The sequence below is a fragment of the Piliocolobus tephrosceles genome, chromosome 17 (genome assembly GCF_002776525.5).
Source record: "Piliocolobus tephrosceles isolate RC106 chromosome 17, ASM277652v3, whole genome shotgun sequence".
Taxonomy (NCBI): domain Eukaryota; kingdom Metazoa; phylum Chordata; class Mammalia; order Primates; family Cercopithecidae; genus Piliocolobus; species Piliocolobus tephrosceles.
The window spans coordinates 65,434,474-65,460,086 of record NC_045450.1 but is presented as its reverse complement, the minus strand read 5'-3'; the positions used below and the strand labels follow the sequence as shown (position 1 = coordinate 65,460,086).

The 25,613-nt window shown below is 39.8% G+C and overlaps 1 protein-coding gene across 2 annotated transcripts in view; it reads left to right on the top strand.

Moving 5' to 3' along the window:
• The window catches only part of CDYL2 (chromodomain Y like 2), a 240,705-nt gene that overhangs the window by 60,116 nt on the left and 154,976 nt on the right, over positions 1 to 25,613 (top strand). The gene's annotated exons all lie outside the window — the stretch shown is intronic.

The following is a 25,613-nucleotide window of genomic DNA, read 5'->3' as shown; positions in this document are numbered from 1 at the left end:
GAGAAAATAGTCTTGCTTGGATTAAGAGGACAACACATTAACATAGAGCTCACAGAGTCAGGGGTTTCTGGGGGCTAATGCCAATCCTGCTTTACTGGGACATAGGTGAGACCTGTGGCTACACGAGGTTTAAGAAACATCTCTCCTGACCCATTCGTACACTCCAGTCCACGTTGAAGTGCTGCCGCTTCTGTTAGAGCTGATGAATCAAGGCAGACAGCTGTTGCGCTTTTTGTCTGTGGTTCCTTGAGACTCAGACTTCAAATAAAGACGTTCACACTTTGTGACTTCTTTTGAATTCTATTTTATAAAACGAAGAGATTTTAAGAACTTAAGAAGATAACGCTTTCTGGTTTGAGGGCTGCCTCACAATGTCTGCGCTTACCGTTTAAGGTTTTACTTCTGGAAGCAGAAGTAGTGGGTTTTGCTGTATCATCGTTTCCTGTTTTATTGAGGGCTTCACATGGAACCTGGAGGTTTGCCTACCATGAAGTTGATGTTCAATACATGTAAGTGCAAACAAAAATGAGGACATGCTACTAAAGGAAGGTTTTGTGATTTAGACCATCAGTCGGTCTGTCTGTTGGTCCAACCCTCCATACAGCCATCCACCTATCTCACTCATCCATATATTTATTCATCTGTGTACTCACCTACCCATTCATCTACCCATCCACCTATCTGTCCTTCATTTTTTCATCCATCCATCCATCCATTCTTTATCCATCCTCCACCCATCTACCCACTCACCCATTCATGTATCCACTCATTTATCCACTCAACCACCCAGTGTTTCATTTATGCATCTGTCTATTCGTCAGTCCATCCATCTGCCCATCTATCCATCAATACATCTACCCACCCACCTACTCACTCACCCACCTACCCTGTCAGCCATCCATACATCTATTCATCCATGAATAGATTCATCCATGAATAGACCTACCCATTCATCCACCCTTTCATCTACCCATCCACCTATCTATCCTCCATCCATCCATCCATTCATCCATTCATTCTCCATCCATCCTCCACCCATCTACCCACTCACCCATTTATATATCCACTCATTCATCCCAACCCACCCACTGTTTCATTCATCCATCTATTCATTCGTTAGTCTATCCATCTATCTGTCCATCCATCCATCCATCCATCCATCCATCCTCCATCCATCCTCCACCCATCTACTCACTCACCCATTTATATGTCCACTCATTCATCCACTAACCCACCCACTCTTTTCTTCATCCATCTGTCCATCCATTTGTCAGTCCATCCATCCATCCATCCATCCATCCATCCATCCATCCATCCATCCATCCATTAATTCTGTCAAGTGAATATTCCAGCATGTGTTTAATCAATCCTTGTTGTTGGACATTAGGTAGTGTTAAAGTGTTTGCTATTGATATTGATGCTTCTTTAGTGACATCTTAGTGGTTAAGAGTCTGGGCTAGGTAGGCACACTGCCTTAGTTTGAATTCTGACCCCACCTCATATTGTGTGACCTGGGATGATTCTTGATCTCTTTATACCTCAGTTTTCTCATCTGTAAAAGTAGAGATTACATCAATGTCTTTTTCTTATGTTTTAAAGGGTTAAAATAGAGAATCCATTTGAAGCATAGAACTGTGCTTAGTAAGTGCACATGGTTCCCATAATGTGGTGATGTTGAAACCTTGCACGTAGTTCTGGTTATTTCCTTAGGCTGTTTTCTGAAAGTGGAATTACTAACCAAAACATGTGACTATTTCAAAGGTTTTTCATGGGTGTTGCCAAATTGCCCTTCAGGAATGTTGTAAATTAGTCCAACATTAACAGCTCCCCCATATAAGAATGCCCATTTTACCTGAACATCTGCCAACGCTGGGCAGTTATTTTATTTTTGCCAATTTTGTGAAAATTACCAATTCTTTGTTTTGTTTTTCAATACTTTTATTACTGGTGAATTTAAATATCTTTTATTTGTTTATTGGTGAATTTAAGTATCTATTGTTTGTTTAGATATCTTTTATTTGTCTTATTTTATGTAAGTATCATTTATTACCCCCACGCCCTTCTTTTTCCTGACCTTTTCCATTAATATGTTCATCTGCTTCTTAGAGCATAGAATTCATTTCAGTATTAAAAATAACTCTACCACCTATGCTGCAAATATTTTCCCCATAATGTTTTTTTAAAATCTAGATTATGACACTCTTTGATATATGAAAATTTAAAATATTGATGTAATAAAAGCTTTTACATTTTTCTGTAAGCCTAGAAAGACCTTGTCTGTCACAAGTGTGTGTTTGCGTGTTTTTTTACATTTAATTATTGAGTTAAACTGGATTCATGTTGGTTAATGATATAAGGTAGGCATTTTATAATTTTCCTTTACTTAACCAGTTATCCAAATCCCACTTTATTGAATCTGGAATCTAAAATACTATCTTATTATATATAAAATTCTTATACACACATATTATATAGTACATGTAATATATATATATATATGTATGTATATGTATGTTTCTGGGCTTTTAATGCAGTTCAGTTTTTTGTCTGTGCTTAGTTACTACCTTATCGTAGCTTTATTTTTTAATAATTGGCAGTACAAGTCTTGAATTCTTTTTTTGTTTGTTTGTTTCAGAAATTTCTGGGCTATTCCTGTTTGTTATTTACTTAAAATAAACTTGTCAAGTTTAAAAAATCCAGATGGGGTTTTGATTGAAATTGCTTTCAGTTGAAAAAATTAACATGTTTATAGTCATGAAACTTCCCATCCATAAATATAGCAGTGTCTCCATTTGGTAAAGTCTTATTTTTTAAAATGTATCACAGTTAAGTTTTGTGGATTTCTTCATTTAATCCTGCACATTTCTTGTTAAATATATTTCTAGGCATTTTCTATTTTCGCTGCTTTTATAAATAGAATTTTTTTCTACTATATTTTCTCACTGGTTATTGCTGATTGTTGATTAGATCTGTATTTGGTAACTACACATCTTTCTGAATTTTTAAATTCATTCTAAAGTATTTCAATTCATTCTCTTGGGCTATGAAGATATATGACTATATATGCAAATCATATTTTAGCGAATCTTTTGTGTAGATTACTTCTCACTTTTATTTCCTGCCTTATTGCATTGGCTAGCAGTTCTAAACTGTTATTAAAAATAACGGTTTTGGATGTCAGGCTTGAATTTTAATGGTGAAATTTTATGTACTACAGAACTTGGATGGGTGGGTGGTCATAGTTGTACTTTTGGATTAGGCCTTCTAAATGCTTCTCAAATACATATGTCTGTTCATATGTCTGGCTGTTTCTATACTCACTTCACAACCTCCACCACGGTAGAATTAAAAAAAAAAGAACTAGAATATATCTCAGTAGGATCATGGGCTATGTGATGGAAGTTGTAGTGGAGAAAACAAGTGGCACATTTCTTCCACCCTGGTTTTTGATGCATCTTCCTGGACATGCTCATTCCACAGACTGCCTAAGGTTAACAAGGAACATGTCCATGTGGTTGTCAATCCTGCCTAATTTAGTCAGCCTCTTTTTCTGAGTTGGAGACCTATAAGTAGCTTTTCTGTCTTCTGTAATTTCTTTCTGCACCTGTCCCCTCCTCTGGCACCCACCACCCTCCACCGCCACATGGGGAAGACCCTAGCAAAGGCAGTGACATTGCCTCCAAGTCGTTTCATCCCGTGCATCAATGTGTGTGAATCAGCTTTGTGCTCCACAGACTTGGGCTGCTCTGCTGGGATAGCCCAGACCAGCATTTCAGGTAATTGGGCTGTAATTGGCCTGGTGTGGACAGCAGGTCCCCAGTGTGAGGCTTCTGTTTTTTGGGAAGTTTCCCTGACTGGCAGGGAGTGAGGGAGTGACCTCTCTGTCTGTCTGAGAGCAGAGCTCCTATGACTCATTCTGGCTCCCACCTCCCAGCCCCAAGCTCTGAGCTGGTGCGTCTTGTTCCATGGGCTGGTGTGGGTGGCGGTGTGGACGGCAGAGCAGGATGATGCCAGTACACCCCTGGGAGGCAGTGCCAGGGTCTTTCTGGTGTGCGAGGTGCTGTCCTGGGACTGCTGGTACCCAGCTGCTGTGTGAATCTGCCCTGCTGGGGCTTAGCTCCTGTTCTTTTGTCCTATGACACCTCCACATTTCTCCCTCCTTCCCACTGATGTTTCTTTCTTTAGCTCTTGCATCTCCCAATTCTGTTCTTTTTTAGATTGTGATAAAATACACATAACATAAAATTTACTATCTTAACCATTTTTAAGTGTACATTTCAGAAGTCTTAAGTACATTCACACTGATGTGCAGTCATCACCACTGTCCATCCACAGAACTCTTTTCATCTTGCAAAACGGAATCTCTGTCCCCATTAAACACTAATCCCACATTCTCCCCTTCCCCCCAGTCCTTGGCAACCACCATTCCATTTTCTGTCTCTGTGAAATCAAATACTCTAGGGACCTCAGGTAGGTGGAATCATACAGTGTTTTTTTGACTGGCTTATTTCATTCAGCATGATGTCCTCCAGGTTCATCCATATTGTAGTATATGTCAGAATTCACCTCCTTTTAAAGGCTGACTCTACTCCATTGTGTGTTTATACCATGTTTTGTTTATCCATTCATCCATTGATGGAAAATCGGGCTGCGTCCACCTTTTTCACCTTGTGAAATACTCCTCTTATCTTTTATAGCTGATGATAATAGTGGTCAAAGCACGTAGCACTTTTTTACAAAGTTGTTCTTATTAATTTTTACAAGAATTAGAAATTTGCCACTATCATCATCTCCATTTTATAGATGAGAAAATTGAAGCTTGGCAAAGTTAAATAATTTGCCCAAAGTTACCTTTAAAAAATAGCTTAACTGAGATATGTTCACATACCATATGATTCATCAATTTAAAGTGTACAAGTCAGTGATTTTTAGTGTATTTACAGAGTTGTGCATCACCACAGTTAATTGTAGCACATTTTTATCACCTGAAAAAGAAATACTATACCCTTTAGTTACCACCCCCCTATTCCTGTGTCCCCACTGTAGCCCTGGCAACTGCAAATCTACTTTCTATCCCTATGGATTTGCCTATTCTGGAATTTCATATGAATAAAGTGGCACAATGTATAGTCTCTTGTGTCTGGCTTTTTTCACTTAGCATAATATTTTCTAATTCTCCAAGTTTTAGCATGTAGCATTACTGCTCATTTCTTTTTGTTTCCTAAAATTCCCTTTTTTAAAAAAAAATAGACATGGGATTACTGGGTATATACCCAAAGGATTATAAATCATTCTGCTATAAAGACACTTGCACACACATGTTTATTGTAGCACTATTCACAATAGCAAAGACTTGGAACCAACCCAAATGCTCATCAGTGATAGATTGGATAAAAAAATTGTGGCACATGTACACCATGGAATACTATGCAGCCATAAAAAAGGATGAGGTCCTGTCCTTTGCAGGGACATGGGTGAAGCTGGAAACCATCATTCTCAGCAAACTAACACAGGAACAGAAAACCAAACACCGCATGTTCTCACTCATAGTGGGAGTTGGACAGTGAGAGTACGTCACACACTGGGGCCTGTTGGGGGTGGGGGCTAGGGGAGGGATAGCATTAGGAGAAATACCTAATGTAGATGACAGGTTGATGGGTGCAGCCACCATGATACGTGTATACACCTATGTAACAAAACTGCACGTTCTGCACATGTACCCCAGAACTTAAAGTATCAAACAACAACAACAACAACAACAACAACAACAACAACAACCAGTCCCTACATTAGAAAAGGGAATCTCTCCCATGAGGCTGGGGATTCTTTAGAGAAGGGGTTCTCAAAGTGTGGTTCCCAAACCTGGGGACTTGGAAATGCAGATTCTCAGCCTTACCCCAGACCTACTATTTCAGAAACTCTGGATGTGAAGCCCAGCCATGTGTGTCTTAACAAAGCCTTCAGCTGATTCTGATGCACACCAAAGTTTGAGAACCACTGCTTTAGAGAAACTTGCCAGGAAAGAGACAAAGAGAAAACCACCACCACCACCACCAGCAGCAGCAGCAGCAGTAGCAACAATAGTCGAGGTAACACCTTGTATGAAGAGCCGTGCTCACAGTACCTAGAGTAAGGTACAATTTAATACAGTGGCTGAAGAGCTCAGGCTCTGCAATTCTCACAGCCCTGGGTTTGAACCCCAGCTTTGGTACTTGCTGGCTGCCACTTCCCTTAACCCTTGCATCTGCAAAACAGGGATAATGATTCCTCCCTCTTAAGGTTGTTCCAAAGACTCAGTGAGACCTTACCTGTAAGGCACTTACACTTAGCACAGAGCAGCACATGAAGTGAAAGCCACTATACCAGAAAGGAGACTCAAGCAAACTCATGCTCTGCAAAAGTGATAACATCTCTCTGAGTTCAACATCCTGTGGAACAGCAGTCTAAATGGGGTACTCACACCCTGGTGGGTACAAGCAGACTTGGTTTGGGGGCATGGATAGATTTGTGAGGCTCAAGTTCCAGATCCTCAGTTTCCCTACAGGCTCTCCTGAAACTGATCTGCCTGCAAAGGGGGGCATGAAGCAAATTCTCTTTCCCTGTCTTCTCTTTCCACAGGAGCCCTTCTCCGACATAACAAAAGAAAGGCATGGGTTCCCAGCCATCCCAAATCTGAATATGATGCATCATGTAATGTAAACTTGCAGGGTTCCAACAGAGGATAAATGGAAATACTGAGGTTGTGAACAATGATTAGATAATAAATCCATTTGCAAGTGAACAGTTCAAATGACTGGGTAACAAGTCCTTATCCAAGTCAAGTGGTTCCTACATAATTGAAGGAAGCCCTAATTGGGCTGTAAGTTGATAGATCGTTAAAAATAACCTTTGATGATTAAAAAAAAAAGAATAGAGCTGAGGTCTCACTATGTTGACCAGTCTCATCTTGAACTCCTGGACTCAAGTGATCCTCCCACTTCAGCCTCCCAAAGTGCTGGGGTTACAGGTTTAAGCCACTGTGCCCAGCCTTATTTTCTAAGATTACTTTTTGAACCCATACATCTGAGTCCACAGCCTTAGTGTTCAGCCACATTGCTGTCCTGTCTCCTCCTTCAAACATTGTATACAAGTTCATGTTTACCTGTTGATATCTTCCCAGCTTCCCCTCACATCAAGAGACTGGAGTTCAGCTTTGTACCTCTCTTGCTTACTGTCATGTGGTACATAGGGCTTTGTAAATTAAAAATTAGTAACTTGAAAATAAGTACTTAGTCTATTGAATGCTGTGTGTTGGACAGTGTTGCAAACTATACTCATGCAGGGAGTCACTCGTGTTAGTATTCTGTGCATGAGGGTTATGTGTCATGCTTTGCCAATAGAAATGAGAACAGACAAGTGAGAAAATGTTCGTTAAAGGGCTCTGAAACAGTGTGAATTATAAATGTGTTGTTGGTGGGGATGTGTTACCATTTGCAATTAGATTTAGGAGCTGATGAACAACCCATGAGTTGGAGGTTTGCACACAGTAGCCTTGGTCCTGTGGCCAGCTGTGATAGCTGGGGGTTCCACAGTCTCAAGGTCACTGGCCTATGTCATAAAAGGCTGGTTACTGAGGACCTCTGGGAAGGTGACCCTTAGTCCAGAGGATGGAGCCATCTGGGGTGAGGAGTAATTACCTGCTTGAGGCCCCTGAGCTGCTAAGTGCAGACCCAAGTCTCTGTGATTCCGAAGTCCCTGCCTTGTCCTGCTCTCTCTAGCCTTGGATGTGGACAGGCTGTGTTGGAGGCTGGTCAGGGACCAAAACATTCTCTGAAAGTAGGAACTGTTTGCAGCTTCCTGACTGCAAGTTTCTTTTGGAGAGGCAATGGAAATGGAAGGGGTGGTCTGAAAGCAGTGCCATGGCTTCAGAGTACTCTGTAGAGAGTCCGGTGATTAGTGCTATGTGGTCCCTGAGAAAAAAAAATGTCTATGCACAAAAATTCCCCGTGCTCTTCTGGAATAGACACCCAGAACTCTAGTTGGAGCCTGGGGGCAATTCCCTGGGGGTCTGGGCTGCCTCTGAGAATTCCCTCCCTTCTCTCCAGCCAGGTCACTGGAGCCTTATAGTATCAAACATGGGGATAGTATTAATCACTCCCATTCAATGAGTGCCCATTCTGTGCCAGGCATGTAACTAAGTGCTTTGCATCAATTAGCTCATTAATTTTTGACAGTGTGATGTTTATTATTAACTTCATTTTACAGATGAGGAAACTGATGCATAGAGAAGGGGAAAACTTGCAAAACTCTACAAGGATGTCACTCAGACTGTACTTTATTTTTCTCAGAAAAAAATTTAAATACTATATGTAAAGAGTCTGTGTAATATGGAGTAGAGACAATGTAAATTTTCTTTGTGACTTATTGGCAAATACAGTAGCTTGGGCATCGTCTGTGTTCTTGGTTGCCATGTTCTTCACTTTTGTGGTTCATCTCAGTCTGTTTATCTAATTGGAATCTCTTTTTCTGCCATTATTTTGTGTTCTTCTGAGAAGTTCTCACCCTTGAGGGTGGACAGAGGTGAGCAAGAGGCATGACTGGGAGAAACAACTAAGTATCAAGGAAGAAGTTAAGGTTGGGAGATAAACGTGGCTTTGGTGATGATTTGATGCAGGGCACCTTCATGGAATTGATAAAGGAAACAGAGGAGGAAGCTCAGTGCTCAGGGATCACCGGGAAGCCTTTCAATGGAGGGGCATCAACAGCATCATAGTAGCCTGGGAGGAGCAAGGATTGTCAGTCATTGGACCATATTGTGGTAGCAGGTCCATTATGACTTCCCAGCTTTAAATTGAAGACACTGTAGCACCAGGTTACAAAATTGGGAAACAGTTCTAGAGGGAACGTGTGATAGCATGTGGCAGTGATCCATTCAACACCTCCATTTCCTAGAATACGTTCCTAAGCTTAAGCGGATATATCTGTGCTCCTGGGGCCCAACACAGTGTCTTTCACATAGTGGGTGCATATGCAATAAACCCTCTTGAATGAGTGAGTTCAAGCCCCATGCCTTTAATTGTCAAATAGGCTGACTCCCTAGGAGAAAGGCTTCTCCTTAGCTGCCTTCCCAAACCTGCTTCCCTATTCTGAGTTTCTCTCCAGTTGTTTTCCACCTAGATGTCCTCTAATTACAGCTACTCTAGATCCACACCATGTCTGGTTTCTGAATCTTCCATCACCCTCAATGTATTAGTCTTTAGTGTTGTTGTCCTCCTGGCTCAGGGATCTGTCTTAACTATCTCAACCTCGTGCCTATGGAAAGTGTTCCTCAAAAACTTCATGGTACAGACACAAAGATGATTGTTACCCCAAAGTTCTACTTCATGTAGCATGGCTACCATGGTTCTAACTTGAAATCTCCTTACCTTTCCCTAGCCCCCAACCAGGAATATGCAACAAGACTTACATATTGGTCAAATGAACTCTCAGGGTAACTCTATTGAAATACAGAGCTTTGCATGATGGGATTTCCTAGTGTACTGCATCAGAAGATAACTGTTGTGAGATGCCCACCCAAATATCTAAAGGAAGTGTGGGGTCTTGGTATTAGTAAATTCATTGACTCTAACTTTTTATGGACTTGCTAATCTGTTACCTTGATTCCTAGCAATGATTAGTTAGCAAAGCCAGTTTCCCATTCAGAACAATTTCTGAAAGGCCTTGTAGGTCTTGCCATGAGGAATAGACTTAATCCTGTTGGGGAGTCATTGCAGAATTTTAAAAGGGGAATAAGACAATACAATTTATATTTTAGAAAGCTCAGCCTGGCTTCTGAGTGGAGATGGGATTGGAGGAAGGAGATTGAAGGCAGAAAATGAGTTGGGAGCCATTGCAATAGTTCTAGTTAAAGGCAATCACTGGGTCTGTGATCTGTTAGAAGAGCTTCTTCTAACATCTTGACAGTTGCATCACTGCATTACTTTATCTTCAGAGCACCTAAGGGCAGTTTCCTTTGTGGTGACAACTGCTGTACTTGAGTTTATTGAGAAAGCACTAGAGAAAAGACATATCCAAGATCTTCATTTCCTCTTGCTTAGATATCTCCATCTTGGCATGGTGGTGATGTCCCCAGGGCGATGGGACTTAAAAACTGCAGCTTCCTACTACATATAAAGAGAGGACACAGATGTCTCCAAGGAAGCCTCCATAAACCTGTCCAGGGAACTTTAGAGAATGTTCAGAATTTTCAACATTTTTGGAATGTTAGAATAGGACAAAGCCGTTGCAAACCCAAATGGCATTATGAAACTATTCACAGTGCTTCTACAAGATATAGAAAATGATTTTCAACTCATTCCATCCGTGACCACTCCCCAGCCTGCTGCAACTATGGTGCCTTTGAGATTCTTGGGGTAACTTGAAATGCACACAGCAGAGATCCTGCAGTAATATTTAAGAGGTTGTTTTGACCACTGATTTTGTGAATCTAACTTCTTCGTCTCCTCCTAACTCTATACGTCTCCCAGGGAACTACCTCAACCTCACCCACAAGAGGTATCAGCTGTTCAGGGTTGTAGGGTAGAAATGGCTGTGGGAAGAACGTTATCAGGAGACACAGGCTACATTTTCTTGTTGCTATAACAGTCACCCTTTTCTGTGGATCTTTGAGTCTGTTTTGGAATATCTGGAAACACATATTCTTTGTTGTGGGAATTTTTCAGAATTATGTTATTGATTTTCTCCTTTTTAGTTTTCCGTTCTCACTTTTTTGAACTTATGTTATTCAGATGTTGGATTTCTTGGTCCTCTAAATTTCTTGCATTTCCTCTCCTGTATTCCTTCTGATTGTGTTACTATATTTCAGAAGATTTCCTCAATTTCATCTTCTAATCCTTCTGCTTTTGCGCTGATGTGTTTAGTTTTCAAGAACTTCATTTTTTGGTTCTGTGAATATTCCTTTTTTTTATTTCACCTTGTTCTTATTTTGCATGTCAATTATTTTCTCTTGTCTCTTGAAGGATACTTATTTAATAGCTTTATGGAGGTGTAATCTATGTACAACAGTTTGTACATATTTAAACACATCTTTTGAGGCACTAAATAGATAATGATACTTCACAACACAATTCAAAATAATTTAAAAATAGTAGATGTGTGTTTATGTGTGTGTGTATTTTCCATGCATCAACATTCCCAACTTGACCCTTGTTTAGAGGGAGTTATAACTAATCCAAAGAAAATGTGCAGACCTTAAGAGAGGTTAGTGTTGTTTTTGGTAACAAATGGAATAAAAGGAAATTCTTACACCACTGTCTGCCAATTCAAAGTCATCTTCAAATCTCACGTAATTCCCGGATTCTTAGGCTTCCTTCTAAATGTTTTCATACATTAATCTTAGTTATTTCAGGTATTTTAAAATTGTATTCATTCTTTGGTAGGTAAAACATGCTCATGGTACAAAATTCAAAAGGAGCAAAGGGGTAAATAGGGAAAGTAGTTTCCTTCAGACATCTCCTAGACATGACTAGAGTTCGTTACCAGTTTTGTGAACTTCCTTCCAAAGATATTCCGTGCATATTCAAGCTTATATGTTTATAGAGAAACAGTTTTTTCTTGTTTGGGACACTGTGTTTTTTTCTGTATTGCAGCCTATGGCAATCAGAAGGGTCTTTCCAAGATGATGATTAAAAGGGCCTCCAAACTTGAGTGTAACTTTTTATGCAAGGGACATACCATATTTCACTGAACCCAAGATAAGAGATCCCACTAAGACAGAAAACTGTGCGGCCAATTAAACTATGATACTCTCTCAATTGTAGAATGTATCCTGATTTCAGAGATGTTAAAATGTGAAAAAAGTGTTTTCAGCATCAGTGAAATGTGGTACTTCATGTTCTCATATTCATTGCCATTCACACATTGTCATCATTATGGATTTCATCAATAAAAATGATGACTCTCATAATTTGCATTATGCCTGTCTATTTAATTCTGGAGAGAAAAGTGGCTGTGAATACAGAGCCTTGTACTATCCTTGGCCAAAAAATTTCTATCCTGTTTCAATTTGGGCTGACTTTCCTCGAGGCCTAGTGCATCTCTGTCACCCTGGATCCCCTTCACCATCAGCTTGGGGATCCTCTGCCTTTTTTTTTAGCTGTGCTGCGTCTCTTATATGTTGAATTTCATGTATGCTTTTTGTTGATTTATATCCTTGTTATGGTAGAGCACATCCTCAAGTAGATTCTTCAGAAAGTTAGATGGAAAGTTAATATTTTGAAGTTTTGCATTTCTGAAAATGTCTTCATTCTACTTTCCCATCTGATTGATGATTGGCTAAGTATAGAATTCTAGGTTGAGAATCATTTTTGTTAAGATTTTGAAAGATTGCTTCCAGTGTTCAGTGTTGCTGTTGAGAAATCTGAAGCCATTCTGATTCCTGGTTCTTCTGTTGTAAAACTTTATTTTCCTCTCCAGAAGATTTCAGAATCTTATCTTTGAAATCCCATTCTGAATTTTTGTAGGGATATGTGCTGGGTTAGGTCTATTTTTGGTCATTCTGTGGGATTCCTGGTGGGCTCTTTGAATCTGGAAACACATATTCTTTGTTGTGGGAAATTTTCAGAACTGTGTTATTGATTTTCTCCTTTTTAGTTTTCTGTTCTCACTTTTTTGAAATTAAGTTATTCAGATGTTGGATTTCTTGGTCCTCTAAATTTCTTGCATTTCCTCTCCTGTATTCCTTCTGATTGTGTTACTATATTTCAGAAGATTTCCTCAATTTCATCTTCGAATCCTTCTGCTTTTGCACTGATGTTTTTAGTTTTCAAGAACTTTATTTTTTGGTTCTGTGAATATTCCTTTTTTATTTCACCTTGTTCTTACTTTGCATGTCAATTATTTTCTCTTGTCTCTTGAAGGATACTTATTTAATAGCTTTATGGAGGTATAATTTATGTACAACAATTTGTACGTGTTTAAAGCATAACATTTGATAAGCTTTGACATATTTTACCTGTGAAATTGTCACCTCTGTCAGTCTAATGAACATATCTATCATTTCCAGATGTTTTCTCTTGCCTCCTTGTAATCTATCTACTCCTTCCACTGCTTCTCACCCTCATTAACCATACTGATCTGTTTTCTGCCAGTGCAGATTAGTTTACATTTTCACAATTTTATATAAATGCAGTCATACAATGTGTACTCCCTTTTGTCTGGCTTCTTTCAGTATAATTACTCTGAGATTCATCCATGTTCTTGTGTGTATCAATAATGCATTCTTTTTTATATCTAAGTAATAGCTCATTGCTTAGATACACCACAACATATTTATCCATCACTTATTGCCTGATATGTGCCTTGTTTCTACTTTTTGGCTTTTACAAATAAAGCTGCAATGAACATTCATGCACAAGTCTTTGTAAGGACATATGCTTTTATTTCTTTTGGGTAAATGCGTAAGTGTGGGATGGGGGAATCATATAGTAGATATATGTTTAAGTTTTTAAGAACCTGCCAAACTATTTTCTAGAATGGTTGTATCATTTTACATTCCCACCAGCAACGGATGAGAGTTCCAGTTTAACCACATTTAACACTTAGCGTGGTCAGTATTATTAATTTTGACCATTTTTACAGGTGTATAGTGGTAACTCATTGTAGTTTTAGTTTGCACTTCTTTAATGACTACTAATGTTGAGATCTTTTTATGTGCTTATTTGCCATCTGTTTACCTTCTTTGGTGGAGTATCTGCTCAAATAGTTTGCTCATTTAAAATAATTGAGTTGTTTTCTTATTATGGAGTTTTATGAGCTCTTTACTCTGGATACAAGTCTTTATCAGATACATACATTTTTTTCTCAGTGAGTGACTTCTCCTTTTTTAATTTTTTTTTTAAAAGCAAAAGAACAGAGGTTTTAACTTTGATGAAGTCCTGTTTATCAATTTTTTTTTTCCTTTATGGATGGTGCTTTTGGTGTCCTATCTAAGAAACCTTCGCCTAAGCCAAGGTCATGAGGATTTTCTTCTAGAAGTTTTAGAATTTTAGGTTTCTTTGTTTGAATCTATGATCCATTTTGAGTTAATTTCTGTATATGGTGTGAGGAATGGACTGGAGTTTGTTATTTTTTTTTCCATGTGGATAGCCAGTTGTTCCAGTACCATTTGTTGAGAGGACTGTACTTTCTGTGCTCAGCTGCTTCTGCTTCTTTGTCAAAATCAGTTGTCAATATATGTGTGGATCTAATTTTGGACTCTTTATTCCATTGGTCTATTTGCTTATTTCTACACAAGTATCACACTGTTTTGGTTACTATACCTTATAATAGTCTTGAAATCAGGTAGGGTTAGCAATCCAACTTTGTTCTTCTTTTTCAGAGGTTTTTTTTGTTGTTGTTGTTGTTGATTTAGGTTCCTTTCATTTCCATGTGAATTTTAGAATTAGCTGATCAATTTTTACAAAAAAACTTGCTGGAATTTTGATTGGATTTGTGTTAATTCCATAGACTAGTTTGGAGAATTGAAATCATAAAAATATTGAGCTTATGACCTGGGAACGTGGTCTTCTTTTTTTTTTTTTTTTTGAGACGAAGTCTCGCTCTGTCACCCAGGCTGGAGTGCAGTGGCGTGATCTCGGCTCACTGCAAGCTCCTCCTCTAGGGTTTACGCCATTCTCCTGCCTCAGCCTCCCGAGTAGCTGGGACTACTGGCACCCACTACCTTGCCCAGCTAGTTTTTTGTATTTTTTAGTAGAGACGGGGTTTCACCAGGTTAGTCAGGATGGTCTCAATCTCCTGACCTTGTGATCCACCCGTCTCGGCCTCCCAAAGTGCTGGGATTACAGGCTTGAGCCACCGCACCCGGCCGGGAACGTGGTCTTCTTATTTATGTAGGTCTTTACAATTTGTTCTTAACAATGTTTTTATAGTTTTCTATGTATAAGTCTTGCATATCTTTTGTCAGATTGAGCCTAAAGTATTTCATATATTTTGATGAATTGTGAATAGTATTTTTAAAAATTTCAATTTCTGATTATTGCTATCATATAGAAATATGATTGATTTTGGTATATTAACTTTCTGTCATGCAGCCTTACTAAACTCACATACTAGTTCTAGTAGCTTTTTTAAAAGACTTGACCCAGTTATCTCCATAGACAAACATGTCTTCTGGGAATAAAATCAATTTTGCTTCTTAGTTTCCAACCTGGATGCCATTTATTTATTTTTTTTGCCTGATTGCACTGTGAATAGAAGTGGTAAGGGAGGCACCTTGTGTCATTCCTGATTTATGTTTCACCATTAAGTGTGATGCTGGTACAGGTTTTTTTGGAGTTGCATTTCATCAAGTTGAGGAAATTCCCTTCAGTTACTAGTTTGCTGAAATTAAAAAAATCAAGAATGGATGTTGGACTTTGTCATTTTTTTTCTGGATCTGTTGAGTTGGTTATATGATTTTCCTTCTTTATTTTGTTAATATGACAGATTACATTGATTTTTTTGAATGTTAAACCAGCCTTGCATTCTGGGGATAAATGCCACTTGGTCAGGATATATATTCCTTTTTATATATTGTTGGATTATATTTGTTAAACTTGTTTGTAGAACTTTTGCATTTATTTGTATAATAGATACTTGTTTGTAGTTAGTATTCTTATAATATATTGAATTTTTGGTGGCAAGATAATGTTGCTGTCATAGAATGAATTGGGAAGTATTATGTTCTCTTCAGTTTTCTGGAAGAGTTTGTGTAGATTTTGTGTGTGTGTGTGTGTGAATGGTGTAATTCATCAGTGAATTTTTCCTTGTGGAAAGATTTTTAAGCTACAAATTCAGTTTCTTTAATAAATTAAGGCTGTTCAGGTTATCTTTTTTTTTTTTTTTTATTATACTTTAAGTTCTAGGGTACATGTGCATAACGTGCAGGTTACATATGTATACATGTGCCATGTTGGTGTGCTGCACCCATCAACTCGTCAGCACCCATCAATTCATCATTTATATCAGGTATAACTCCCCAATGCAATCCCTCCCCCCTCCCCCCTCCCCATGATAGGCCCCAGTGTGTGATGTTCCCCTTCCCGAGTCCAAGTGAGCTCATTGTTCAGTTCCCACCTATGAGTGAGAACATGCGGTGTTTGGTTTTCTCTTCTTGTGATAATTTGCTAAGAATGATGGTTTCCAGCTGCATCCATGTCTCTACAAAGGACGCAAACTCATCCTTTTTTATGGCTGCATAGTATTCCATGGTGTATATGTGCCACATTTTCTTAATCCAGTCTGTCACTGATGGACATTTGGGTTGATTCCAAGTCTTTGCTATTGTGAATAGTGCCGCAATAAACATACGTGTGCATGTGTCTTTGTAGTAGCATAATTTATAATCCTTTGGGTATATACCCAGTAGTGGGATGGCTGGGTCATATGGTACATCTAGTTCTAGGTCCTTGAGGAATCGCCATACTGTTTTCCATAATGGTTGAACTAGTTTACAATCCCACCAACAGTGTAAAAGTGTTCCTATTTCTCCACATCCTCTCCAACACCTATTGTTTCCTGATTTTTTAATGATTGCTATTCTAACTGGTGTGAGATGGTATCTCATTGTGGTTTTGATTTGCATTTCTCTGATGGCCAGTGATGATGAGCATTTTTTCATGTGTCTGTTGGCTGTATGAATGTCTTCTTTTGAGAAATGTCTGTTCATATCCTGTTCAGGTTATCTATTTAGGCTCTTGAGTGAGCCCTATCTTTGTGTCACTCTAGAAATTTATTCATTTCATATAAGTTGTCAAATTTATTGGCCAAAAGCATAATATCCCCTGATTCTTCTTTTAGTATTTTGAAAATTTGTAGTAATGCTACCTCCCTTGTTCCTGATACTACTTGGCATCTCTCTTTTTTCCCTATTGATTTTTCTTATTGAATCAGCTTTTGGTTTCATTGATTTTTAAAATCATGTTAATATTTTCCATTTTATTAATATCTCCTCTGATCATTGTTATTTCTTTTTTTCTGTTTCTTTGGGTTTATCTTCTTCCTTTTTAAAAAAAAGTTTCTTAAGGTAGAATCTGAGGTAAGGTAGAATTTGAGACCTTACTTCTTTGTTAATATAGGCTTTACCAGCATCCCACAAATTTGATACATGTGGGATCAAAATTTTTTTTTTTGTTTAGATGGAGTCTCACTCTGTCACCCAGGCTGGAGTGCAGTGGCGCAATCTCAGCTCACTGCAAGCTCTGCCTCCTGGTTTCATGCCATTCTCCTGCCTCAGCCTCCTGAGTAGCTGGGACTACAGGCACCCGCCACCTCGCCCGGCTAGTTTTTTGTATTTTTGATAGAGACTGGGTTTCACCATGTTAGTCAGGATGGTCTCGATCTCCTGACCTGGTGATTTACCCACCTCAGCCTCCCAAAGTACTGGGATTACAGGTGTGAACCACCATGCCCAGCTGATGTTTTCATTTTAATTGTGTTTAAAATACTTTATAATTTCCTTCTAAAGTATACTGCTTAATTTGCAAATATTTAGGGATTTTCCAGAGATATTTCTGTTATAAATTTCTAACTTAATTTCATTTTCATCTGAGAAATAGTTTGTATGACATCAGTCCTCTTAACTGTATGGAGTCTTGTTCTGTGGTCTAAAAATGGGTCCCCATTCCCCAGGCTGTGGACTGGTACTGGTCCGTGGCCTGTTAGGAACTGGGCTGCACGGCAGGAGGTGCATGGCAGGCACGTGATCATTACCAGCTGAGCTCTGCCTCCTGTCAGATCAGAGGCAGCATTAGACTCTCATAGGATTGCGAATCCTTTTGTGAACTGCACATGCAAGGGATCTAGGTTGTGTGCTCCTTACGAGAATCTAACTAATGCCTGATGATCTGAGGTGGAACAGTTTCATCCTGAAGCCATCCCCCCACCACCCCACCTCCCATCTACCCCAGTCTGTGGAAGAATTGTCTTCTATGAAACCGGTCCCTGATGCCAAAAAATGTTGGGGACCATAGTCTAGACTATGGGCTATGTTGACAAGTATTATGTATGGGCTTAAAAATGTCTATTCTACCGTAATTGTGTGGAGTACACTGCAAGTGTCAGCTAGTTCAGTTTGGTTAATAGTGGTGTTCAGATTTTTCTATATCTTGATTTTTTATATATACTTATTTTTCTGGGTACATGTTCCATTAATTTTTGAGAGAGGTATATTTAAGCCTTTTACAATAATTGTGGATATATCTCCTACTTCTATCAGTTTTTGCTTTTTGTATTTTGAAGCTCTGTTATTAGGTGCATGAATGTTAAATTTATGTCCTCTTGATGAATTGGCCCTTTTATTATTATGAAATTACCTTTCTTTTCCCTGGTGATATACCTTGCTGTAAAATATACATTTGAAGATATTCAAATGGTCATTCCATCTTTCTTTTGATTAGTAGTACCATGTCATATCTTTTTCCAGCCTTTTAATTTGACTGATTTATGTCCCTGCATTTAAAGTGTTTTCCATGTAGCCAGCATATAGTTGGTTCTTGCTTTTTTATTCAGTTTGATAAACTCTTTTAATGGAAGTGTTTGGACCACACACATTTAATTTTGTTATTGAAATGGCTAGGCTTAATTCTGTCATCTTAAAGTTTGTTTTCTATTTTGTCCTTTCTATACATTTTCCCCCCACCTTCTTTTATATTAGTTGAATATTTTTGAAGAGTTTTAAATCTCCTTAGTTGGAAAATTAGCTATAGAGTTTGCCTTGTTATATTTTAGTGGTTGCTTTATAACAGTACTTTCAATTTTTGCTTATCTGGAGATGTCTTTATTTTGCCTTCATTTTTAGAAGTTATTTTTGTGAGATATCAGATTCTTGGTTAAGGGTTTTTTCTTTTAGCGCTTTGAATTTGTTGCCCCATTGCCTTCTGGCCTCCACTGTTTCTGATGACAAGTCAGCTATTAATATTCTTGTAATTCCCCTGTATTTGATGAGTCGTTTTCTCTGCTGCTTAAAAGATTTTCCCTTTATCTTTGGCTTTTAACATTTGACTATGATGTGTCTGGTTGTGGACATCTTTGCCTTTGTTTCACCTGGAGTTTATTGAGATTTTTGAATGTGTAAATTAGCGTTTCTTATCAAAGATGTATTCAGCCATTAATTCTTTTAATATTTTATCTTTCCTTTTTTCTCTCTCTTCTCCTTCTTGTACTTCCATTATGCAAATATTGATGTGCTTGATGGTGTCCCACATTTCTCTAAGGCTCAGTTCATTAAAACTTTTTTTTCTTTTGGTTCTTCAGATTGTGTAATCTCTACTGACTTACCTTCAAGTTCACTGATTCTTTCCTCTACCAACTCAAATCTATTGAATCTATTGTTAAGCCCTGATAGGAATTTTTTTTCATGTTAGCCATTGTACTTTTCGACTCCAAGATATCCATTTGTTTTTAAAATTTCTCTCCATTGGTTGATATTTTCTATTTGATGTATCATAGTCATCATACTTTCCTTTAATTCTTTAAACGGTTTTCCGTAAGTTCTTTGAACATATTCATAGCAGCTGTTTTGAATCTTTGCTAAGTTCACCATCTGGGTTCCCTCAAAGATAATTTATATTGCTTGCTTTTTACCCCTGTGTATTTATCATACCTTCATGTTTCTTCTCATGTGTTGCAATTTTTGTTTGAAAACTGGGCATTTCGGCCAGGCGTGGTGGTTCGTGCCTGTAATCCCAGCACTTTGGGAGGCCAAGACAGGCGGATCACGAGGTCAGGAGATGGAGACCATCCTGGCTAACACGGTGAAACCCCGTCTCTACTAAAAAAAAAATACAAAAAACTAGCCGGACGAGGTGGCAGGCGCCTGTAGTCCCAGCCACTCGGGAGGCTGAGGCAGGAGAACAGCGTGAACCTGGGAGGCGGAGCTTGCAGTGAGCTGAGATCCGGCCACTGCACTCCAGCCTGGGCAACAGAGCCAGACTCCGTCTCAAAAAAAAAAAAAAAAGAAAACTGGGCATTTCAGATAATATATTGTAGGAAGTTGGGATACTGATTTGCTCCCTCAACCCCAGCCAGGGATTGTTGTTGTTTTTGTTTGGTCATCTATTTATTTGTCTAATGACTAGGTTGAACAAATTCTGTAAAGTCTTATTTTCCCTGCAGTATGCAACTTCTGATGTCCCTGCTCAGCATTTTCCCCTTGTTTTTATCTTTTAGTGTGGTTTCCTAGGGATTCCCCCTGGGTCGACTAAGCCACTTATTGGTCAAATTTTGTGCTTATGCCCCTTTAACCAGTTAGATTTTCATGCTTTATCATTAGATTTTTGTGTATCTTGGAGACTAGGGTCATTGTAGTTTGTTGTTCAGTCAGTTGATCAGAGATTGTGCTCCAGCCCATTGAACTAATACAGCCCCCACTCTTTGCCGATGGATCCAGGTTGGGGAATGCTTTCAGGTTTGCTCCACATCTGGCTCTGAGCAATCCTGAGTATGTGCAACCTAACACATATGCCCAGGCTTCTGGCTTCTTGTGGATAAGAATGATCCTAGGAGAACCTTCCTTGGTGGTCTCTTTCCTTGGTTCTCTCTGTTAAGCTTATGACTGGTCTGCCACTTCATGTGTTCACTGGTTACATGGAGCTACCAGTTCCCTCTTAACTGGTTAGCCACCAAGGTCTCCTTTGTTTTCAGCAGTGTCCTTGAGTATGATCTTATCTGTGTCCTGTTCTAAATAAACTTGGTTCCCTAAGGCATAGCTTTAGGCTTGCCAGTTTTTATGGCCTCTTTCCCTTTGGGCAGAACTTTTACACCACTGCACTGAGGCTGGGGTTGGGAACAGAAGCTCACATTACCAAAAGTGGCACTTCCACTCTAGGCATGGGCACTGAGGAAAGGATAGTAGTGCTCTAGTCTTCTCAGCTTGACCCCAGTGCATGTAACCTGTACCCTACAAACAGTCTGGCTTGGGGGATGATTGAAGCCCCAGTATTCTGTTCCCCTGTCAAGCTTACAGTAGAGCCCTTGTCCTACAAATGCGAGCTGGGCTGGGGAAGAGATCCCTAATCTCTCACCTGTACCCAACCATCAATAACATGGAGCTGCAGAGGGAGGGGGCGAGGGGCTCTGGTGGTTTTGCCTCCATCCTATAGTGGAACTAGAGCCCTAGACTGGGAGCTAAGGGGAGACGTAATTCCTTTGTCTTGGCTATTCTCCCTGTAGTAGCGATTCTATAACATAGAGCTGAACAGGGGACTGGGGAGAGGTTGTGGATTTAATGCCACAGACTCTTGCTCTTATTGCTGAGATGCCGATTCATAGTAGATATTGTTTGGTAGATAGATATTGTAGATATTATTTAGTAGCTTTTTTTGCTAGTAGATATTATTATTTTTAATGATAGATATTAGTAGATTTTTTTTTTTCTGCTTGAGATGGTCTTGCTTTGTTGCCCAGGCTGGAATGCAGTGGCACAATCACGGTTCACTGTAGCCTCTACCTTCTGGGCTCAAGCAGTCCTCCCACCTCAGCCTCTTGGGTAGCTAGGACTATAGGCATATCACATACCACCGTGCCCAGCTAATTTTAAATTTTTTTATAGAGACAGCATCTCATTATTTGCCCAGGCTGGTCTCAAACTTCTGGGCTCAAGTGATCCTGCTGCCTCAACCTCCCAAAGTATTGGGATTATAGGCATGAGCCACCATGCTTAGCTGTTTGGTTGTTTGTTTGTTTTGTTGTTGTTGTTGCTATCGATACTTCCTTACTTTCTGGCAGGATGCTCCAGGCTCATTTTGTATATTCCATCTTTCAACCCTAGAGTCAATCATTTTTCTAAGAAGCCCTTGCTCCTTTTATTGGAGAATGATATTAGAACCAAGATCTGAATGCTAGGTATTATTTGTCTTTTCTTTGTGTTTGGGCTAACAAATAGTTGCAGTTTAATGAGGAAAGATGCCTTGGCTGGTCTTTCATTCAGTAAATATGTATTGAATGTCAAGCTTTGTACTTGGGATTAAATTGTTAATTATTTAAAACTTGCTCTAAATAGAACTTCAGTTTTAAAATACATAGCAATTAGAAATTACTTCATAATTCAATGTTATTTCAGTAAAATGTTATAGTAAATTAGAGTAGGATTATACAGTTATTGTTTGTTGTGCCAAAATCAGTCTCTTTGTTTTATGAAGTCTTTCATTTCATTGCTGGTTTTAAAAACAAATGCTTCTTATTGGGAGAAAACCTATGGATGAATATTGATTTGAGTTACAGAATGTTCCTCAAATCCCTTTGCAACATGTATGTGGAAAATTTCAAACATACACAAAAATAGAATCTTATACTGAACTCCTATGAACCCATCATCCCGCTTCAACCATTTGAACTCATGAGCAATCTTATTTCATCAAACCTGACATTATTTTCTGGATTAGCAAATTATTTTTGAACTTAAAATAGATGTCAGTGTCTTTTTGTGACTCAGACATACATAATGGAGGAAGCTTAAATAAATTCTAAGGAACACTTAACAGATGGCCTTTTTAAGAGCAGGTGAGTGACTAATTGTCATTCACTTCAGAAGATGAAAGCTTCATGCCCCAATGTCTTAGAAGCTGTGGGTTGAATGGCACCAAGAATATTTGTAACAAGTGAGAATTTGAAAAAAATGGGGATTCCCTCATCCGGGTCGTAGAATTCAGATTCCAGTCCTCTTGAATAGCAGGGAGCGTGCTTGTCACTAAAGCGCATTGCTCACACTGTGGTTGGCTGACTTTCAGGAGCAAAATATGCCAAGTGTTTTTCAATTCAGTCTGGGTTAGGGTTTCTCAGGTTGGTCAAACAGAATTTCTTGTGGACTGCTGGAACTTCTGCATGTAAGTTAGGCCACAGCAACTAAGTATAGTTCTTGGACATGAAAGTAAGAATTTGAAATGTGTGGACTGAGATTCATAGACTGTAGAATGAGATTTGTAGACTCAGTTATCCAATGAATGTTTCCTGAGCACTTACTGTGGGCCAGATGCTATGCTGGGGACACAGCAGTGAACAGGACAGACATAGAGCCAGCTACGTGGGGCTTGCAGTCTAGGGATAGAAGTGGATCGTCACCATGAATCCCACACATTGCTAATTACCATTGTGATAGGTGTTATACAAGGATAGAAAAGAGTGCTCAAATATGAGGGTCTCTAATTTTATCTAAGATGTCAGGGATGTCAGGGATGATGCTCCAAGGAAGTGACAATAAACTAGGACTGAAGGAATAGATAGATGTTGGTGAGGCTGTGTGTGTGTGTGTGTGTGTGTGTTGCACAGGTGTATGGGAGTTGAGAGTGTTCCAGTGAAAGGAAACAATGCCCACCATGGCTCTATGGTGGGAAAGAACAGAACATGTCCTTGGAATCAATAGAAGGTGACTCAGTTGAAGTGCGGTCCAGGAGTGGAGCAGGCAGGTAGCATCTAGACCATGCTTAACCCTGTAGACTGCTCAGAAGCCTGAATTTCATTCTTAGCTCAGTGGGAAACCACCAAAGGGTTTGAGGACAGGGTCTTACAGAGTTGGCTTTACAGTTTAAAAGAGTCACCCTATGAAGAGCACATTGGCCATGGGTCAAGACGTTAGACAAGAAGACTATGTGGGAAGCTGCCACAAAGGTCTGGGCGAGAGGTTTGGTGACTTGGTGATAGAGAAGTGGGTGGATCTGAGATGTAATTCACAGTGTTAGTGTTGTGGCTTTCAAACTTTCTTGACTGTGAACTATGGAAAGAAATCTATGTTGTATCATGGGCCTAGTACACAAATGTGTGTGTGTGTATATATGTGAAACAAAGCCTTCATAAAACAGTATTACAGGCAAGACACACTGATATAGTTCATGCCAGGTCTTGAAGTGCCACATGTGTATCATGTGTGTGTTATGTGCTTGAAGTGGGTGGAGAGTGTTATGGGACTTCATGAGCTATGACAAGGAGTCAAGATCTTCACGCTGCAGGGAGTGGAATAGCTCCAGAGTTTTAGATTTGTTCTTTGAGAGAGAGAACCTTAATGGCATAGAAAAAAGAGCCATCTGATAGCAATGCTAAGACAGAAATAATTTCTTTATGTCCTTCTACTCCATTTCTTCCTCCTCCTCTTCCTCTTCCCATCTTCCTCTTTCTCTTCTCCTTTCTTTCCTCTTCCTCTTTTTCCCCCTCCTCTTTCTCCCCCTCCTCTTCCTCTTTCTTCTCCTCTTCCTTACCCTCCTCCTCCCCTCTTCCTCTTTCTCTCCTACTCCTCTATCTCTTTCTCTTCTTTTTCATCTCTTCTTTCTCTTTCTTCTCCTTTCTCTTCCTCTTCCTTCCTCTCCTTCTCTTTTCCTCCTTCTCTTCCTCTTCATCTTCTTTCTCTTCCTCCTCCACCTTTCCTCTTTCTCTTCTTGCTTCTTCCTTTCTCTTTCTCTCCCTGCTCTTTCTCCCCCTTTTTTCTCCTCTTCCTCTTCTTTTCCGCTTCTCCTCCTCCGCCTTCTCCCTCTTTCTCCTCTTCTTCCTTCTCCCTTCCCCTTCTTTCTCTTTCTCCTTGTCGTCCTCCCTCTCCTCTGTTTCTTCTTCAGCAGGAATTGGCAGACTTCTCTGCCAAGGCTGGAGAGTAAATATTTTCATTTTTTGAGGCCATTTGGTCTCTGTGGCCACTACTCAGTTCTGTGGTTTTGAAAATAGCTATAGACAGTGTGTAAATGAAGGTCACAGCTGTATTATCTATAAAACTTTATTTACTGAAACAGCTGGTCGGCTGGATGCAACTTGTAGGCTATGGTTTGCTGACTTCGTCCTAAGGAACATGGGGGACTATCCTGTGGGATCAGTATCTCACTGGGATAAGACCAGTGTGCTGGGGCATGGGGTCTGTCTCACCTGGGCTGTGCTGGCTCTTGGGTGAGGCTGACACTTGGAGAGTTTGCATTTGGGGAGCCTGGAGTTTAGAAGTCAGAATTAGCATTCTTACTTAGAATCATCCCATCTTCCACCTCAGATTCAGCCACAGGCAGAATGCAGACTATAAATTGAATGTTCATCTCAGCTCCGCAGTGCTGCAAGGCCGAAGCCGGACTTGATGCCAAGCTAGGGTTTACTTAATACAACCCTTCTGGGCACAGCTCCCTGTGTAGGAGCCACACATAGGTGAATGCAGCCTTTGTGCCAGGAGGAAAAGCTCCTGAGAGGAGATGCCTTGGGATGCCTTCTTGGGGCTGCTTTTCCTCTCTCCAGGAATTCCTGGGCCTAGACCACACACCTAAGTGCACTTGGAAGCAAATGGCTAGCCCAGGCAGGTGCCCACAGTGGGTACCTAGTGCACAGGGACTACAGAAAGCGCCCTGCCGAGTGTGGCAGTTCAGAGGCTTCACCCTGCAGCAGAAAAGGGTCATGGCCCCACGGCCCCTCTGTGTCTTCTCTTGCTCTGCTCATGGAAATCCTCCATACCCTCTAAGGGCCTCTAAGGATGTTCTCAATGGGGATTGAATCCTCCAGTCAAGAATAATTTTCCCTCTTGTGAACTCAACCCTTTGTATGTTGGGAGCTTAGGGCACCAAGTATGCTCATGAGTAGGGCCCTAGTCTGCCTCTTGGCATGGATTATAAAATCTAAGAGTGCATGGACTGTGGTTCATCCAT